Source organism: Leptonychotes weddellii, chromosome 5 (genome assembly GCF_054177405.1).
Source record: "Leptonychotes weddellii isolate Sample4059 chromosome 5, ASM5417740v2, whole genome shotgun sequence".
In the NCBI taxonomy this organism is placed as follows: Eukaryota; Metazoa; Chordata; class Mammalia; order Carnivora; family Phocidae; genus Leptonychotes; species Leptonychotes weddellii.
The window spans coordinates 22,361,411-22,378,053 of record NC_138373.1 but is presented as its reverse complement, the minus strand read 5'-3'; the positions used below and the strand labels follow the sequence as shown (position 1 = coordinate 22,378,053).

At 46.2% G+C, this 16,643-nt stretch overlaps 1 long non-coding RNA gene across 2 annotated transcripts; it reads right to left on the bottom strand.

Annotated features, from left to right (window-relative positions):
* Positions 1 to 461: 461 nt before the first annotated feature.
* Positions 462 to 16,622, bottom strand: LOC145721572 (uncharacterized). 2 transcript variants are annotated; one of them, XR_014145327.1, is made up of 4 exons: positions 16,083 to 16,622; positions 9,044 to 9,124; positions 4,965 to 5,504; positions 462 to 4,563 (listed from the first exon to the last, which is right to left on the bottom strand). It is a non-coding gene; the product is annotated as an uncharacterized LOC145721572 (long non-coding RNA). The 2 variants fall into 2 exon arrangements; XR_014145326.1 differs by lacking the exon at positions 462 to 4,563 and having other exon boundaries at positions 4,861 to 5,504.
* Between the last annotated feature and the right edge of the window lie 21 nt (positions 16,623 to 16,643).

Genomic DNA, 16,643 nt, shown 5'->3' with positions numbered 1-16,643 from the left:
AAATAAGTAAATAAATAAATAAAACCGGGCGCCTGGGTGGCTCAGATGGTTAAGCGTCTGCCTTCGGCTCAGGTCATGATCCCGGGGTCCTGGGATCGAGTCCCGCATCGGGCTCCCTGCTCCTTGGGAGCCTGCTTCTCCCTCTGCCTCTCTCTCTCTCTCTGTCTCTCATGAATAAATAAATAAAATCTTAACAAAGAAAACAAAACAAAACAAAAATAAATAAATAAATAAATAAATAAATAAAACCTTTGGAATTTCCTAAGTGAGGAAAGCAATCGAGGTGTCTTTTGTTATGTTAATGAGGTGGAGAATGGTTGCCAGGAGAATCAACCGAGTGATTAGGACATTGGGAACTTTTTTTTTTTTTAAAGATTTTATTTATTTATTTGACACACAGAGAGAGACAGCGAGAGAGGGAACGCAAGCAGGGGGAGTGGGAGGGAGAAGCAGGCTTCCCGCCCAGCAGGGAGCCCGATGTGGGGCTCGATCCCAGGACCCTGAGATCATGACCTGAGCCGAAGGCAGACGCTTAATGACTGAGCCACCCAGGCGCCCCAGGACATTGGGAACTTTTAGTCCCACCGCCCTGACCTCCAGGGACAGGAGCCAAGGGGTGTTGAATCAATCACCAAGGGCCAATGAGTTAATCAATCATGCCTATACCATGAAACTTACATAAAAATCCAAAAGCTTGGGGTTTGGAGAGCTTCCAGTAGATGAACATGTGCAGATGGGGGAAGAGCAGTGCCTGGAAAGGACATGGAACACACACACACACCCCCCCCACTGCCCTTTCCCAATACCTTGCCCCATACCTTCCACCTCTGTTCCGAAGTTACATCCTTTTGTAGTAAACCCGTAATCTACTAAGCAGAAGGTTTCTCTGAGTTCTGTGAGCCACTCTAGCAAATTAATCAAACCCAAGGCCAGAGGGTGGGGGTGTTGGAACCTCTGACCTATAGAACCTCTGATTGGTCAGAAGCCCAGGTGACAGCCTAGCCTTGTGAATGGCATCTAAAGTGCGGTGGTGAGGGGCCATCTTGTGGGACTGAGCCCTTAACCTGTGGGATCTGACTCTGTCTTCAGATACATAGTGTCAGAATTGAGTTGAACTGCAGGACACCCAGTTGGTGTTGGAGAATTGCTTGGTGGTGTGGGAGAAATCCCTTCCACACATTGGGATTGGTCCCAGAATCATACATGGCCACAGAGAACAGCAAAGGAGGCTGGGAAATGTAGTCCTTATCCTAGATAGCACGCATCCTGCTAAAAATAAGTGCTTTATTACTATGGAAAAGAAAGGAAATAAATATTAGGGGACGATTATCAGCCTTTGCAGTAGCAGGCGACCAACAGTATCTGCTCCAAGGGCTGCTGTTGGATCAGTTCTGTCCTAATTGTGATTCATTATTTGTGTGATTATTAAATAAATGTTTGTATTCCTAAACCTACTGTAAGAGTTTTTGCGAACAGGGACCATAACTGTCTCGTACACACTCAATTGTCACCCCTCTCTCCACCCATCAGTTCCAGCTCACTTTTGGTACATTTCAAAGGCACAATTTCTAATTGTTGAATGGCTGCCTGAATGAAAGAATGAATCTTATTTCAGAAGTCCAGCAAAGTATCCCTATATTGATAAAGAGCTTTCCACTGGAAAATGTCCTTCCCTGATCTCCGTTTTCAGAGACACTGTTTAAGAGTCCTGAATAATGAAACCAACATCAGTCAAAGGCAAGCTTTGGTCTGGCAGAGATGAAGGGCCAAGAGAGAGCTAATGAGTCTGTAATGCAATTTGGTGCCAATAAAATGGCGCAATATTAAATTCAAGGCCATGAGATTTACACTAAAACCCAACACAATTAGAGAGTAAGAACCCGATCCCCCCCCTGCTCCAGTTCTAGTTTGAGTCATTTTATGGACACAGACTTCCCACTGACATTGTCTGGTGATGTCATGGTGAGAATTTTGACAGTCATTAAATTTCTGGCTGGAGGGCCAACGCGGCCAGAGAGACTCAGAACCGAGAAGAACATAAAATCACTGAGTTCAGAAAGCCACTGTCTACAAAGTTAATGAATCAGATAGGAGACCTCCTCCTCTCTGTCTCCTGCTACCAATGAATGCGGTGATAAGGGTCAGTGTGTCCTCAGTGTTTGCTGCTTGGCTGGCAACGTTCTACTTAAGCTCTGCATGTAATTTAACTAATTCAACCCTCACCACACAGAACAACCTTATGAGGCAGGTTCTATCTTTATTTTGTCGATGGGGAAACTGAGGCATACAGGCAGGGTACATACTTTGCCCTAGTTCATAGAGCCAGAAGCCAGCAGAGCTGGGATTGGATCCCAGGTTTCGTGTGCTGATAACCTGAACCACCCCCAAACTGTCTCGAGTCAATTGTTTCCAAATGGGCATCTGATGATGTTTCCTAGGGTCTGGGGCAAAAGAGCAAACTAAGACATATGATGAGAATTTTTCATAAAGTTCAATTTACGGTGGTGTCTCTTCTTACAGGGTAGGGACACTTCAAAGTCAGCACATAGCAAAAGAAAATTGTATTTCGTTCAAATTACCCTTGATAGATCAGCATAGGGATTTGGATTACACACTTGTCAAAACTCATTGAATAGTCCGTTCACTCCAGGCTTGTGCCTTTCACTGGATCTCAGTTTTACCTCAAAAAATCATAAACGCAAATTGGATTCTAGTGAGTGATGTGGTTGCTGAAGTGTTTCGGGGTGATGTGTCCCGGCCTCAGCTGTTGCCTTTGAAATGTACCAAAAAGTGAGCTGGAACTGATGGGTGGAGAGAGGGGTGACATGAGGAAGCAAGTCAAGTTAAACATTCAGGGTAGAATCTAAATGGTGGGCAGATGGGCAGCCTCTGTACAATTCATTCAATTTCTCTGTCTGCTTGAACATCTTTTTCAATATGATGTTGAAAGAAAAAAAAAATACATTTGAAAATCTGCTTGCTTAGGAAGTTGCTATTTTGGAAATAGATATTCTGTCTCTCATTTGACCATCACCGTCCGATTTTTCTCCAACATTGAAACCATCCGTTGAGCACCTGATGAAGGAGTTGGTTTGAGTTATGGGCCACGTTGCATGACTAATACGTATCTTCAGGCGTTCAGCCTGGTGAGGGAGCTGTTGTAAGGCATGGAAATGGGAGACAACAGGAAGCCAGCTCTTTAAGTAAAGGGGGGGAGCCAAATTGTTTACACTATTTAAAGTGTTCTCTCCCACACCCAAAGCAGTTTTGTTTATGCAGCTGAATCCCAACAACTGAAATTTGCATACGATAAGGTTCCTTTTAAGGAATGCTCTTAAAATATCCTTTTAAGAGCGTGCCCAGGGGGCGTCTGGGTGGCTCAGTCATTAAGCATCTGCTTTCAGCTCAGGTCATGATCCCAGGGTCCTGGAATCGAGCCCCGCATCGGGCTCCCTACTCCGCAGAAGGCCTGCTTCTCCCTCTCCCACTCCGCCTGCTTGTGTTCCCTCTCTAACTGTCTCTCTCTCTCTGTCAAGTAAATAAATAAATAAAATCTTAAAAAAAAAAAAAAAAAGAATATGCCCAGGGCGCCTGGCTGGCTCGGTCGGTGGGGCATGCATCTCGGGGGTTGTAAGCTTGAGCCCCCTGTTGCGTATAGAGATTACTTAAAAAAAAATAAAAGCCTTAAAAAAAATAATAAGAGGGGTGCCTGGGTGGCTCGATCAGTTAAGCGTCCGACTCTTGATTTTGGCTTAGGTCATGATCTCAGGGCCGAGAGATCAAGCCCCATATCGGGTTCAGGGTGGAGTCGGCTTGTCTCTCTCCCTCCCCCTCTGCTCCTCCCCCCACTTGCACATGCTCGCTCTCTCTCACACAAATAAATAAATTCTTTAAAAAAATATTAATTTTCTCTTTCTCTCTGTTGAATGTTAAAATAACCATTTTCTTCTATGGAGAAACTGATAGCAACGATGATCATGGGAGGTTTGTTTTTCTCCTTAAGTCCTAACTTAGCAAAATGACAAGTGGGTGATCCTAGGTCAGAGTCCCAACTCACTCACCTCTGCCACTGGAATGTGGGCAGGGTTTTTATCTGCTTTGTGCCCCCATTATCTCCTCAGTTCCTGGCACAAGAATCACTCAATAAATAAATATTTGCTGAATATATTTTACCAGCCCATGAAAGTTGGGGAGAAGAGAAGCCTGCACCAAGATGGGAGAACTTTTCTGACCCCACGAATGCTATACGGATGTGCCTGTGCTATGGCAGAAAGATGGGGGAGCAGGGAATGGGGAGAGAGAGAGAGAGAGAGTTGGGGGGGTATTAGAGTCCCAGTATAAACATTCATTGCAGGAAAACCACCCATCTACTGCTGACTCGATCGAGCACATAGCTCATGGTTAAGTGCAAGATGGAAGCTGACAATCTGCTCCTCACCTCACTCTATCCAGTTCCCACCTGCTGGGTGCGTCTAATATCCAAAGATTGCTATTTCCCTTCAGTATGGTCCCAAGAAACAACTTACGAGCTCAACCAGAGAAATGCAGTGATCCGTTCCAGCCCTGGAAAAAAACAAACTAGATGTATAGGGATGGTACAATGTTGTATATTCTAGGAATTTAAGAAATTATTTCAAGGGTATCTTTGTTTTTTGTTTTTTTTTTTTTAGATTTTATTTATTTATTTGAGAGAGAGAGAATGAGAGACAGAGAGCATGAGAGGGAGGAGGGTCAGAGGGAGAAGCAGACTCCCTGCCGAGCAGGGAGCCTGATGCGGGACTAGATCCTGGGACTCCAGGATCATGACCTGAGCCGAAGGCAGTCGCTTAACCAACTGAGCCACCCAGGCGCCCCTCAAGGGTATCTTTGATACTTTGTGCCTTTTCACCATCTCTTCTGACTCTGGAACCTCCCCATCCCATCCCTAGGCTGCAAAGGATGGGGAGAACGAACAGGCCACTCACTGTCTCTGAAACATTCAGCAACGTCATCCTCCGGGATGTTGTAGTCAATCAAGCATGGGATCCTCTTACTGGAGGGTAGGACACCCTTCATCCTACTGGGTTGAGCTCATCGCAAATGTAGATGTGATTTCTAAGCCCTTGAGAGTTAGCTTTGTCAATGATCTCAGACTCCTGGTTCTGGAACTCTGGAGCTCTCCAGCTGCTTCCTAAACCGCCCCCCGCCCCAGCCTGACGGTGCTGGAGGGCTGGTGGGCAAGGATGCCCCTCTCTGCTGGCAGCCACACCGTCCGGCTCTTGCCTGACCGCATCAGGCTGTCCCAGTCTAAGCAGCATCTTGCTTGCCGCTCTGTGCTCTGGCCATCAGCTTGACAAAATGCCAAGTTGCCTTTGTGTACCTTTCACTTGAACACAGAGATCCTTCACTTCTCTTCCTTTGTGAAAGGTGCCTTGTAGGGAAAGAAGGAGCGAATGTGGCTGTCTTTTTATAGCCCTCTCCAAAGGTCAGGCTTTCTTCTGCAGCTGGAAGTGGCCCACGACATACTGTGTGAATAAAAGGGATGGGTTATCAGCCCTGCCTTCATGTCAGGGCTGTGCCGAGCACATAATCTACCTCCCTTTTCTTTGGCAAAGCCACCTAGGGCTCAATTTCATGTGTTTAATTTCTGACCCTGAACAGGAGGCCCCTTCCCCCCGGGGACCCTGTTCTTTAGGCGGCCTTGAACAATACTCACCTCCTTCATTTGGGATGCCCAACCTGGACCATATCCGGTATGAAGTGGGTGTTCAATTTTTATCACTAAAATCCCCCAAACCCAAATGAGGCAGTTTGCTGTAACCACATAGAGGCACCAAGAGCCAGGTATCCAGGCATGTTCAGAGTTATTTTAACAGAATAGTCCTCTTTCCACTGTGTGGTTCTTGTTCACCTGGCAGCTACCTATGTGGGTTACTGACTCAACATTCCATTGATTCAACACAGTTATTGACCACCTACCATGTGCCATATTCTGTTCTAGGTGCTGAGAACACTCAGTAAACAAAACGAAGATCGCAACCCTCACTGAGCTGATATTTGAAGGCTCGTACATTACAGTGGGGACCATATTGTCCAAACTCATGCCTGAAAGGGAAAATGGCTGCCATGGATAAGTAAGTTGGACAATACACATTGACCAGGACTGTCGTGCGCAAACCACAGGTGAGGTGTGCAGTGGTTCAAGACCTTGCCTTGAAGTGGACACAGCTCAACGGTGAGGTGCTGCTCTCATGGAAAGAGCATGTGCTTTGGGGGGAAGCAGCAATGGATTTGAGTCCCAGCTCAGACTTACTAATGGTATCATTGACTATGCATCCCTTATTTCTGAGCTCCAAGTTTCCTTTCCTGGGTAATAAGACTTTAGTGAAGTAACACATGGAAAGCATCTATATCCCACACCTGGTGCATAGTAGGAGCTTGACAAATATTGGTTTCCTACCCTCAACTCGGTGCCAACTCCCCCAACACACACACACACACACACACACACGTTTACTAGATTTGGAAACTATTCTTTAATTTCTAAAGCAATTTACTTGGATCTGCAAAAAAAAAATTAATATTTATTAATTAGCTACAGGGAAGTTTCTACTGGAAGACAAGAGAATAAGATCAGTGACAAAGTCATAATGATTACCTTTGTTTATGGAGGGATTTACTATAAAAGCTAAGTAGTTTTTATGTTCATTGTGTTCCATAATCCTTACAATCCCTGTGAACTAAGGCATGTTTCTGTCAACCCATTTTTAGAGATAATGAGAGCAAGGCCTGGATCAGGGGTCACAGGTGCTTTCTGTAAAGGGCCAGTAGGTAAATAATTTGGGTTTGGTGGGCCATTCGGATTCTGTTGCAGGTATTAAAGTCTGTCTTTGTAGGGGGAAAGCAGTCATAGACATGTAAATGAAGGACAGGGCTGTGTTTCAATAAAAACTGACTCACAATAACAGCTAGATTTAGCTCCTTGGCCATAGTTCCCTGACCCCTGGCCCACCACCTCATCAGGCTAGTGGAGTGCTTTAGCTGGGATTTGAGCTATACTTATACACTCTGTTCTGCATCTTAGTTTACTCCCATTATAGTCAGTCTTGGAGATGTTTCCATATTAAACAAATAGAGCCACCTCATTCTTCTTAATGGCTGCGGAGTAATCCCCGGTGTGGCTGAATCGTAAGTTGTTTGGCTGGTCCCCTCCTAGCAGGTACTGAGATTAGTTACAATTTTTTGCTATTATGAATAAGGCTGCAGCAAATATTCCTGTACACATGTCATTTTGCCCATGTGGAACTCTGTCTTCAGAATGGGTGCTGGAGTTCCAGCCATCGTATCCACATCCCAGGTGGAAGCAAGATTTGGGGAAAGGCAAAAAAAGCCGGTTTTAGCTGTCTGCCCCATTCCTAAGAAGCTTTCCTAGAAGTCCCACCTGAGAACTTCTGCTTGTATTTTACTGGCCCAAATGTAGTCACGTGGGCACATCCCATTGCAGTGTGGAGGGAGACAATGCTGGCTGCATAGAGCCCCACTTGGAGACTGTGGCATCAGGTAAAAGATGATGGTGGCCAATACTTGTGAAGAGATGATGGGAATGCAGGGAAAATGGCATGGGTTTGAATTTTTAAAAACCTGATACAAGTTCCAAATACTCTCCGGCTTTGCTCAAGGCTGCTTAGAAATCAATACCAAAAGCAGAGTCTCTTGTAAAGTGATTTATTCCCTCTTTTATCTCTGTTCATCTAGAACAAAAAGAAGGAAAGGAGGAAGGGGGAGAAAAGGCTTCCTGCTGTTAGATTCACTCCCTGGAGAATGGACAAGCCCCCACCCCACCTCACCCAAGATGATTTAACGGTCTGAGCGCCTCCCCTGGGCTCCCACGGAAATGTGTGGATAAACAGGAGGTTGCCCTGCACAATTCCAAAGAGGCAGGGGTGGTCCAAGCTGTCCCTCCTTGCTGTGGCTCTTAAAGATCCCTTCCCGGGCGCCTGGGTGGCTCAGTTGGTTAAGCAACTGCCTTCGGCTCAGGTCATGATCCTGGAGTCCCGAGATCGAGTCCCGCATCGGGCTTCCTGCTCGGCAGGGAGTCTGCTTCTCCCTCTGACCCTCCTCCCTCTCATGCTGTCTCTCATTCTCTCTCTCTCAAATAAATAAATAAAATCTTTAAAAAAAAAAGATCCCTTCCCTTAGGGGGGATAAAGTATGAAGTATGAAGGGACTCTCAGGAGGCGGGACTCCCAGGCTCAGCCCTCACCCAGGATGGATGTCTTTTTCCTTTCTCTCTGGAGATGCCCTCTGTCCCCCAACTCATCTTTCTTCTACTCTGAGCCCTGTTTCGACTAATGGCATTTTATAGAATCATTGCAGATAATTTTTCTTCAGACACTATCTCACCCCCCAACAAACACTTAACAATTGTTAGCAACACCCTTCCTATCACCTTAAGTAATATGGAATTTCAAAATATACTTTATGTCCATGTGCTTTGATTAATCCCAATGACTTTCTCTTTTCCGATTCCACATACAAAAGCTCTTCGACGACCTCGCATATGTCCATGGTCCTCCTAAACCCTGAGTGAAATCATTTCAAAATGTTATGGATCTAAAAGGATTGGTGGGGAGGTAAATGGTGATTCTGATGGAAGCCCGCCCTACCTCTAGCGAAATGGATTTGAAGGCAATTCAGGGAGGTAAAATTACAGATCTTAAGATTAATTCAATATTGAGAGTGAGGCTGAAGATAGAATCAAGGATGGATTTGGCCTCTAGTGTAGTCAACTGGGTGGATTTTTTAATCCCCAGTGGCTGGCAGTCTATCTGGTACAGGACAGATATTAAATGTTTGTGAATGAAAGAAAATAATTTCTTCTCCCCAAACCAACCACTTCCCTTGATTTGGTTTCCTTATTTCTGTCCTATAGTTTGGTAGTTTTCCTAGTCATTCAGCCTGAAACTCACCATTGACTCATCTTTCCTTTGGGTCCTGTATTAGTCAGGGTTCTCTTGGAGAAACAGAACCAAGAGGATCTACATATAGAGAAAAAGAGACTCACGTGAGGAGGTGAGTTAAGTCCCAAGATCTACAGTCAGCAAGCTGGAGACCCAGGAGAGCCAACGAACGGTATAGCTCCAGTCTGCAAAAGACCAAAGAGCTGATGTTTCAGTTCAAGTCCTGAGTCAGGAAAAGACCAATGTCCCAGCCCAGCAGTTGGGACTGCTTTCCCTACTTTCAGGAAAGTCAGACTTGATGTTCTAGCCAGGTGTTCAACTGATTGGATGAGGCCCACCCACATTTAGGAGAGCAACCTGCTCTACTCAGTCTACCAATTCAAATGTGAATCTCAACCAAAAACACCCTCACAGAGACACCCAGAATAATGTTTGGCCAAATGTCTGGGCACTCTGTGATCCAGTCCACTGAACACATGAAATTGACAAGTCCTTTCTGAGTAGCCCACAGGTCCTGCTCTTCTTCTGAAAAGGTGGTCTTGATGCAGTCAGTGTCCTGGTGGGAAAGCGAGGCACACCCAAAAGGGGATAATAAAAGCAAGGTCAGGATGAAGGAAACTTAAACTTGAGGGCTGGTGAAGGGCCCCCAGGATCTGCAACAGTTGGAAGCCACTGTGACCTCCGGGCCTGATGGGGCAGGCAGAGAGGATGTGCCAGGCACTGTTAAAAGCACCCGACACATATTACCTCTAAAAAAAACCCCTACAGTTTTATTGAGATATAATTCACATACCATACAATTACCCAATCGAAGATGACAATTCAGTAGCTGTTAGTCTATTCACACAATTGTGCAACCATCCCCACAGTTTTAGAACATTTTCATTACTCCCAAAAGAACCCTGAACCCCTTAGCTATCACCCGCCCCAACACCTCCTTTGCCCCAACCCTAGGCAATCACTAATCTACTTTCTGTCTCTATAGATTTGCCTATTCTGGACATTTCGTGTAAATGAAATAATAATCTGTGGTCCTTTGTGATTGGCTTCTTCCATTTAGCATGTTGTTTTTAGGTTCGTCCGTGACAACCCAGGGGCCATCATTTTACAAGTGGGGAAGTTAAGGCACAGAGAGGTTAGGTAACACCTGGTAAGTGGCAGAGCGAGAATTCACACCCAGGTGGTGTAGACCATCATGCTATGCTGCCTGTCGCCACAGAGCCCTCACCCAGGTCCTCATCCACTCTCAAGGGGAGCGCTATGGTAATGTCAGTCCCGCCCCCATGTCAGTCTTCCCTGCCACAGTTCATCCTAAACCCAATGCCCCATTTACAACCACTCAAGTTCCATCCGCATCATGACCTCCAGGGAACATCAGGCCCTTTTCCCCGCCCAACATCTGTTCTCCCTCGTCCTGGTGAGGGAACTCTGGCTTCCTTTGTGGGAACCACCCTCACCCCACTCTTGGCCCAGGTGGCTTGGGTGGAGTTGGATGGAGTTGTCTCTACTCTACTGGGTTCAGGAGCAACCATGTGACTAAGGTTGGCCAATGAGAGCACCGCAATCCCCTGGGCCCACAGTGATTGGTTGATGGTGAGGGACGTGACCTGATTGGAGAAAAATGAGGCTAAAGGTGGGGGGAGGGGTATGTGCTGTGAATTCTGGGAAATCAACGTTTCCTCGCTTCTGCAGAAGCTAAAGGAAGAGATCCTCACCTTTCTTGTGGGTGGAGGAGTGTTAGGAGGTGATGCACGGAAGTGCTGCTCTAATTCTGCTGCCACACACTAGGAGGGCCACTGGGATGCGGGGGGGGGGGGTCATTGTGAGCCTAATGTTGACACTGTGCAAAGCATAGAGGAGAGAGAGACAGAAGCCACATATTTGGTTTGAGCTCCTGGATCAAACCATACCTGAAGAAAACATCTGGGTTCTTCATTTAGGAGAATTAATACTTCCTATCATAGCAAAGGTGAGATGTTTTATGTCCCTTCTAAATGCTATAAAAAAGGACTGTGAAATTCATGTTCGAAAATTTTTCTATTCCACTTAGAATAGTATGCTCCCTTAAAACCAAAAAATTGAGATAATTATTCTTTTCATGACCGTGGCTTATTTAAACATAAATGGCATGCACAGAGCACCAGCGAGCAAGTGCAACAGGTGGTATCTCCACACAATTGTTTTTATTGTTGCAATAAAGCCGGTTGGAAGCTAAGCATGGAAAATACTACACAAAGGCTGCTCTTCCCGCGCCCCCCGCCCCAGCAGAACAGGGAGCACTGCTTTTCAGCATTGTTCCCAACCCATGAAGACAACTTGGTCTGCAACACGTTTCCAGCTGTCATGGCCCTAAATGGGAGGGAGAAAACTGGAACAAGAAGTTACATCTTAGCAGAAAATAGTGCAGGAAGAGAGGTGAACAGAATGGAAATCCTCAGTCAGCCCAGAAAAATAAAATGTAAAGCAGGGGAAAAGCATCCATTTTGGGGGCAGATTTAAAATAAAGCCCTTGGGAAATGGGACCACTGATTCTTAGCCAGGCAGGCACATCAGAGCCCCATGTGAGTTTTTAAAATATATTCATCCCTTAGGCCAGCCACGTAGCTTCTGTTTCAGTAGGACTGGATGGAGCAGGAGGAACCGCAGATTTTTTTTTTTAAATCTCAAGAGTTGATTCGGATGCGCATGCCCAGTTGGTATTTCAGGAATAAGAATTATAAAATTCTATATAACCCTAGAAATAGAATTGAGATTTTAAAAAAGGAAGAAAGTATCATGAAGGGAAATTCTCAAAACAAAACAAAACACAGCAGCAATAAATAAAAGGCATTTTGAGGAAGAAGAGTTGAGACATGGTCGCGGGTTAAATATTTGCCAGGCTCACGCCAGGTCTGGGACGCACATGGACAAGAGGACTGAAGGACACTCCAAGGTTGACCGTCCTTTCCCAACTTTGTACTTTCATGCAGAAGTTTCTGTACAGGCTGGTTTTGGGCAACAGGCTTGAGCAATGGAAACCCGCGTAAGGTCAAAGGGCCCACAGTGACCACTGGGCTGAAGGCAAACAGGCTCAGTAGGTGACCCACCTCCAAATATCCATAAGCCCTAGCTGACCAATGGGCTCCTTACAACCAGGCGCAGGTACCAAAAAAGGAAAATTCCTTACCTCTCCTCACTTCCCCCCTTAACTACAGCCCCCCACCTCCTCCTTGCAGACAGCCACTCCTCCGTGGTCCTGCACTCTGCTCCCTTGCCCTGTAGCCAATAAACTTCTATCTCCTTTGTTCTGCCTCGGGTGAGTCCTTTCCCTTCATGCCCTTCAGGCCTCCACCAGATCAGCTCCCCCTACAGTTTCTGGCTATGTTTATGTTGAGATCAGGATTGTCATTACTTGTGTCAATTCATTTTGTTTCATTTTATGAGTTCACATGGGCACTTTTTTTAAGCTAAAATTAGTTAATCAAGGGCGCCTGGGTGGCTCAGTTGGTTGGGCGTCTGCCTTCGGCTCCCAGGGTCCTGGGATCGAGCCCCACATTGGGCTCCCTGCTCAGCGGGGAGCCTGCTTCTCCCTCTGCCCCTCCCTCCTGCTCCTGCTCTCTCTCTCTCTCTCTCTCTCTCGCAAAAATAAAATCTTGAAAAAAAAATCAAATTAGTTTATCAAACATTGGCTGAGGGAGGGCCAGTGAGGGGTGGGAACAGCCCCTGCCTTTAACAGGGTCACACTGTGTTGGAGAGATGGTAGAAAAGCACGTAACAACCGGCCGATGATAGAATGCGGTACCAAGGCAAAAAGCTGAAGTATGGAGAGATAAGGGAGAGGGTGTGGGATGACGTCACTTACGAGATAAGTGGGCAAATGGCCTTCCTCAGTAAAATGGCCAATCATGTGAATCAGAAGAAGGTATGTGTGAGCAAGGTGTGTCCAGGGAGCAGCCTGAACTAATGAATAAATATTCAACGCGGCCCCTTGGATACTGCTTGATGCTTGAAGCTGGTTTCTCCATGTGGTACCCCTGGAGAGAGACTAATCTTCCTCCCCTCTGTTTTCCTCTCTCCCTTTCCTAAAAAAGAAAATGCATCCTCCCTGATAAGGATGCTTTCAAGTCAGTGGGCCAGCGCAGATCGGAACAGCCAGCTAAGCCCTCCACCTTTTTTTTTTTTGCGGTGTGCAAGTGTGACAACCCATTCCCGTTCACCAGCGGAGATCAGGAGGTGGGATTATTGGGGCCCGATTATCACAACACGTAGCAATGACCTCGCCTTGCTCACTAGGCGTTGTCCTTGTGACATTCTGGACGTGACTAGCAGGGACGGCTGTTGGGGGGGGCGGGGCTGACTCGGAACTCAGGGCGAGGGTGCCCTCTGGTGGCCGCAGGAGGGGGTCGTGAAGCCCAGGACCTTCCCTTGCCCTTGGCGCGCCGGGGAGCCCATCTTCCTACACGATCCCAGATCAAAGGACCCGTCGTGTTCTGTCACAGCCCTGCAGGGCTGCCATTTCGGGAGACAGGAGTGGGAGGAAGCACGTCCCCGAAAGCAAGAGGAGCCTTTTAAACCTTTGAAAACATATTCAGCAATAGAGTGCTTTGTGCTCTGGGCAGAGCCAGGAAAGAGCAGTTTTGAGGAAAGGTTTCTTTTGTTCCCTAGGTTGGGAAAGGTCACATTTTCTTCTCCTCAAATCACCAGATCAAGAAGTTTTAAGGAGGGCCTTAGGCCCTGGGGTGAGGATCCAGACTTCTTATCACATTCTCAAAAGAGTACTGAATCTCCAAAAGGGGTAAGAACCCCGAGAGGTTTTTCCTCCTGAAATTCCACAGAGACTGTATTCAGTGGTGGTCCCTGAAGCATTAGAGATCCCCAAATTTTGTGTTATTAATAACCCAAATGTCCACCGATAGAGAAAGAGGGGAAATTAGAGGCCAACTGGCCTGGTGGTTAAGTTCAAGGCTTTCCAGCGCCTGCGGACTGTTTCTGTAAAGGGGGTGAGGAGAGCATGGGCTCCGAGGGCCGTGGCAGGAACTGGGTGGGTGAAGCAGTCAGGGCAGGGTGGGAGGGAGGCAGTGTCAGTGGGGGCCGTGGCTCAGCTGTGAAATGGAAGAGTATTGCAGCCAGACAGAGGAATGTGGTGGATCTATACACATTGTGTTGGAAAGATGGCCAATAGAGGTCACCAAAAGAAAAATGCAAACTGCAGATCAAAGATGCACAGTATTATTCCATGTGGGGAATGATCCAAACCCAAAGGTGTACATGTATGGATAAAAGATTTCTTTTTAAGAGTCTGGAGAGGTAGGGGCGCCTAGGTGGCTCAGTCGGTTAAGCCTCTGCCTTCGGCTCAGGTCATGATCCCAGGGTCCTGGGATCAAGTCCCACATTGGGCTCCTTGCTCAGCAAGGAGCCTGCTTCTCCCTCTGCCTGCCTCTGTCCCTCTCTCTCTCTGATAAATAAATAAAATCTTAAAAAAAAAAAAGAGTCTGGGGAGGTACACGATGAATTATTAATAGTGGTTACTTCTTAGGGATAAGTTTGGAAGCAGTGTTTTGTGTGTGTGTTTTAACCTATATGTAGTTTATATTATTTCATTTCGAGGCAACTATTTCTTTGGGAAGTGGGAAGGGGGAGAAGAAAGAAAACAATGAGGGGCGCCTGGGTGGCTCAGTTGGTTAAGCAACTGCCTTTGGCTCAGGTCATGCTCCCAGAGGCCTGGGATCAAGCCCCGCATCGGGTTCCTGGCTCAGCAGGGAGCCTGCCTCTCCCTCTGACCCTCTCCCCTCTCATGCTGTTTCTCACTCTCTCTCAAAAAAAAATTAATAAAATCTAAAAAAAAAAAAAAGAAAGAAAACTGCACTGTCTTATGTGACAGATTGCGAATAGCTAATCACAAAGTAAGGCAGGTGGTCACAGTTTCCTGATAAGCAACAGCGGTCTACAGAGAGATTTACTTGTCACTGTAAATACCCTTTAGCACTGTTGGAATATTTCACCATGCGAATGCGTGCATTACTTTTTACAAAAAGCTTTCATTTAAAAAAAAAAAAAAAGCTTTCATTTCTTAAAAAAAGAAAAACAACACCAGGGCAATTTAACCTTGTATTTGGTCCAACAAAAATCTACTGAGTGTCAAGCACTTGTGCGAAGCTCCAAAGGTATGGAAATGACTAAAACGGTCTCTGCCGTCCAGGAGTTCGTGGTCTAGTTCAGCTTCTTGCACTAATGTGCTTCCAAATCACCTGGACGTGTTGTGTATTGGTTAATTACTGCTGTATAGCAAATCACCCCCAAACTCAGCAGCTGAAAACAGTAAACTTTTATTATCGAAAGTAGTTGCTGAGGGCGCCTGGGTGGCTCAGCTGGTTAAGTGACTGCCTTCGGCTCAGGTCATGATCCTGGAGTCCCTGGATGGAGTCCCGCGTCGGGCTCCCTGCTCGGCAGGGAGCCTGCTGCTCCCTCTGACCCTCCCCCGTCTCATGTGCTCTCTCTCTCTCATTCTCTCTCTCAAATAAATAAATAAAATCTTAAAAAATAAATGAATAAATAAATAAAGTAGTTGCTGAGAGTCAGGACCTGAGGAGTGGCTTAGCTGGGCAATTCTGGCTCTGGGTCTCTCATGAGGTTGCAGGCAGGATGTCACCCGGGGCTACAGCATCTGAAGGTAGGCCTGGGGCTGAAGGATTCACTCCCAAGATGGCGCCCATACATGGCTACTGGCAGGCGATCTCAGCTCTTGGCCATGTGACCCTCTCTACAGATTAACTGCTTGAGTGTTCTCACCACATGGCAGCGGGCTTTTCCTAGATGGAGTGATCCCAGGGAGAAAGGTGAAAGCTGCAATGTCTTTTATGACCTGGCAGCCCTGGCGGTCACACTCCATCATTTCTACCACTGGTGAGAAAGAAACAAGTCACCAAGTACAGCCACACTCAAGGCAAGGGGAATTGGGCTCCACTGAACAGAGGAGTATCAGTGAATTTGTGGACATAGTCTAAAACTACCACATCTTGTTAGAATGCAGATTCTAATTCAGAAGGTCTGGGAAGGGGCCCCAAGTTTTGCATTTCTAACATTCTGCCAGGTGATAGCACTGCTGTTGGTCTGTGGACGACACTTTGAGTAGCAAGGGGATCAAACACATGCAAAGAACTGTACCTTCCTTGGGTTGCCTCTTTGGAACTATGTTGCTTGCAAGAACAACATCCTCTGTCCTCCTGGCATCATCTTGGGATGGTGTCCAATTTTAAAATCACATTTTCCCTGAAAGGTCGGAGCAGTAAAGTAAGGGAAAGACAAGGTTACCTTGTTAATACACGAGGACAAGCTGTAATGGAATTAAAAACAACCACAGGGGGATTCAGAAAATCTCTCTGGTCTTGTTCTGGAAGGTCTCAGAAGCATAAACCATCAGCCATCAATTCTGAAGGGGGTGCTAAACAAACAGCAACGAAATCTGGGCTTTTAATAAGTATTGTACAAAATGTCTTTATATGACTAAGATTCCTGACTGTAATACTTACGAAATTAGCTTTGATACGGGAGGGCAAGAAACAGCACCAGCATCTCAGAAGATCAAGGCTTCTACATGCTTTGCTGACTTGAAGGGTGGCACGTTAAAGAAATAATTTCCCCATTCAATAGACGGAATTGAAATTTGCTTTCAAATACAGCTTAAAACTACAAATCCTGTATTTTTTTATTGCTATGATTCACATG